The sequence below is a fragment of the Rhinolophus sinicus genome, chromosome 14 (assembly GCF_057876585.1).
Source record: "Rhinolophus sinicus isolate RSI-liver-muscle chromosome 14, RSI-T2T, whole genome shotgun sequence".
Lineage (NCBI taxonomy): Eukaryota > Metazoa > Chordata > Mammalia > Chiroptera > Rhinolophidae > Rhinolophus > Rhinolophus sinicus.
This window is the reverse complement of record NC_142514.1, coordinates 122013429-122017304: the sequence shown is the minus strand read 5'-3', so window position 1 is coordinate 122017304 and position 3876 is coordinate 122013429. Positions and strand designations below refer to the sequence as shown.

The window sequence follows — 3876 nt, the reverse complement described above, 5'->3', positions numbered from 1 at the left end:
ATGAAGAGTGGGCTTATAACAATTGAGCTGGTCTTGAAAAATTACTAAAATTTTCATGTTTTATTGCCTGCCTTCATTGTCAAATGTCCTCCAGGGGCAAAAATCATTCCCAGTTGAGAACCACTGCTATAGAGCTACAAGCACACAGGTATTTACTCTGCTTTCCAAGTTATTGAAGGTAATATTTACAAAATCACTTTTTTTTTTTTAACCACTGTACCATCTTACCAGCCTCTGGTAGTGATTTCCCTGATGCCTGTTTCCTTATCACTAATTTAATGCCACATATTTGAGATTTTTGTCCCAGCAGCACCCTGATTCAGGGTACCAATTTCTTTGTTGCTCTGGATAACTGTGGCTGATAAAACAAACCTCAGAATTTTAGAAACTTACAATAAATGGTTTTTCTTTCAGCAGTCTTGTGATGATGTAGGACTTGGTTGGAGCATGACTTTTTCTCAAGTGGTGATTCATGAACCTGGGCTTCTTCCATCTTGTGATTTTGCATTTGCTAGATCCTTGGAGTGTTCTGCATCCAGTTAGCAGATAGGAAAAGAGAGAATGAAGAGTATACACTGCTCAGTAACTTCCTTCTCTCAGAAGTGATATTTCAGTTCATACTCTAGTGATGAAAACTGAGCCCCTGGCCCTACCTTGATAGGGTGCTCTGAAATGACTCCCTAGCTAGGCAGCTGCTTTGTAGTAATAACTATACAATGGAAGGGGAAGGCACAAATTTCACTGAATAGTGAGCCCTTTCTGAAGCACAAATAAGTAACGTCAGTTACTCTCATAGAAGCATCTACCCTTCCCTAGTCTTTGCAGACTTTGTAGACTATCATGGAGCTGGTACTCTTCCAACACTTGATCACTCTTGAATTGCATTCCTCACTACAGCTGAGGTCGCGTAAAAAACTATGGTCTCTGTACATATTGTGGGAAGTATAGACACATCTGCTAAGATTTGGTTGGAGCCATTGATAGTGAGAGTAAGGAATGGGCATTATATCCAGCCAGATGGGGCACTTGGGAGCTCATTTTCTGAGCATGGATGCTCCCCATTCCTGACTTTACCAGCTACCAGGAACATTGTTCTATTATTACCACAAGCTCTGTTCCTTACTAAAGACCAGCATCATTTTCTCTTGTGCCTTGCCTGAAAGGTGGTGTATGTATGTGCCTGGATCCCTGTACTAGGCCTCTTGTTTGGTCATATCTGGATTCCTGCTTCCAACTTTCACCACTTCATCATATGGAACACAATTTTCTCACACACAGTTTATGGTCCTCCAAAGGTTTACCTTCTTGTTTCTAGGATGGCTATAATTGCTTCTTTTAAATGTGTGTGTGTGTGTGTGTGTGTGTACATACATATACATATACATATACATATACATATACATATACATATACATATATACATATATATATATATATATATATATATACATATTTGCTTTTTTTCTTTTCTATTTATGATTGATGTAAGATGAGAATAAAGCATCTGCTGTCGCCATTTATCTTGATATCAGAAGTCCTAGCTGTATGATCTTGGATGAGTGTCTAAATCTCTCTGATTCTCATTATCTCTAAAATGGGGATAATAATACAGATTGCTGAGGCTTAAATAAAATAATGTACACTACTTTGTGAACTAATATGTTAGTTTTTGTATCAATAGGAAGAATTGAAGGACAAATGGGGGACTCAAGGATGAGGAGAAGAGTGAGAAAGATCATTTAAAGAATATGGGTTTGTGGTTGGAAGGGGGATGACAGATTTGTGATTTGAGGTGTTTACAATGTGTTGAGCCAATCAGGCTCTGGCCCTGCTTTTTCAATGCTCTAAGCTACTTCCTCTTATTATTATATGATGTGCCAACTCACCCTTGTATTTACATTCTAAATTAAAAGGCACTTTTTTTTTCATGTAATGTGATATTTGTAGTTCTCAATTTGAAGACATCTCTGAAAAAGAGAGGGGCATTTCAGTAAGTTCTAAAGGTATCAATGCAATAAAAGATCAATTGTAGTTGAAAATCCTTTCCAAGTATACAAATTAATATTTTATTTAAAAAAGTTAATAAAGTTTAAAGAAACAGATAAGAGAAATCTGAAAAGGAGAGATGGATAAGTAAAGGGATATTATTTGAATAGATTAGTGACAAACATTTGTATAATTTTTATCTCTTTCTGAATGAGGAAAGTAAAGAAAAAAGAAAAAACAGTTAAAACATGAGTGATGATGGCAGATTTTTAAACTTATTTTTAAAAAATATGATCATATTGAGGTGATTTCAAGTTGACTGAGAACAGTTGTGTGGTTTCAGTAACCACTGAAAAGAAAATGGATAGCAGTGGGACTCTACCTTTTCACTAATAGCATTTTGACAAAAGATGATAGAGATGCTTGGTATTTGGTGCCATTCTGAAATTAAGAGAATAAATGGTATGAAGCAGCTAAGTAGCTCTTCTGTTCCCTCTTTTTATACATAATGTCATTTGTGTCTCTAACAAAATATCTTGCCTTCATAGTAATCTTACTTTTGTCTATAGACTGAGCTGAGCCTCAGTTCTCTGTCTTCTGCTGTTTGATCTCTATGTCCTCATACAAGAATGATAAGGAAAAACCCTGAATGGATTTGTCTGGTATAAATTCACACAAGTAACAGGAAATTGTCAGTATGTATGTGAGGGGAAATGTGTACAAATTTCATCTTTATTAAAGACTTTATTGGATAAGACTTTTCTTGTGTAAGGCATGTAAAGAAAAATCTTTGTTGCAGAAATGTATAAGGGCCATGGCAACTGAAAACAAGAGGCTGCATTTGGTCATACAATTAAGCAGCACTATTATTTTTTATTTTCATTTAAATATTTAGGGCTACCTTATTTATGTTCTGTATACTACAGATATTTCAACAAATGAAATAAAATTTAATGCAATGTGGGAAAATCAATTATCCATGAATTAATTTTTAGGCTATATGTGTACCCTCATCAGTAGGATCTTCTTTTTCCTAATCTTGATAGGGAAAGTTGTATTTCATGTATTAATAAGATCTCTCTCTCTCTCTCTCTCTCTCTCTCTCTCTCTCTCTCTCTCTCTCTTTCTGTCTTTATTTTTATCCTCAAGATTTTATTGTCTTCATAATAAAAATATGAAGCTTAGAACTGGATCACTTGGCTCTTTCTCTTATCTCCTCCCACTTCAAAATGCTTGCATCTCCTAATAGCCAGCATTCTTTTAGATCGGCAGTTGGGCGCAACACATTGAAGCCTCAGAGCAATCTTTATACCACGTTTCCCCAAAAATAAGACCTAATGGGAAAATAAGCCCTAGCATGATTTTTCAGGATGACATCCCCTGAACATATGCCCTAACGTGTCTTTTGGAACAAAAATTAATATGAGACCCAGTCTTGTTTTCGGGGAAACACGGCTGTTTCGGGCTTTTAGTGGAAAATCGGCTGCAGACCATAACCACTCTCCTTCCTGTCATAACGCCGCTTTCCCTGCACATACAATCCTTGCCTTTCTTATGCTGTGTCACTTTGTAGGGCTGGTGCTTGCCACACTTCTTACAGAAAGTCTGATGGGTTTCAGGAATGTTCACCATATTTCCGAGAGTGCTATCGGTACTGAAAGAATAAGATGTCTCTTAGAGAAACAATTAACCCCTTTTAATTTCAGTACTTTATTAGTTCCTTTAATATGACCATGAAGTTTTGTCATTTGTTTGTTCATTCATTCATTCATCTCAAATAAAATATCTAACTACAAATATTTACCTGCTCCATAACTACAAATTTAAATAATCATCCCCCAATTCCTTTTTGCAGATCATGAACTTGAAATTAAATTTTTACATATTTTG

At 35.8% G+C, this 3876-nt stretch overlaps 1 pseudogene; it reads right to left on the bottom strand.

The window, feature by feature from the left end:
* Positions 1-3167: 3167 nt before the first annotated feature.
* LOC109450321 (large ribosomal subunit protein eL42-like) lies at positions 3168-3618 on the bottom strand (annotated as a pseudogene).
* Positions 3619-3876: the final 258 nt, after the last annotated feature.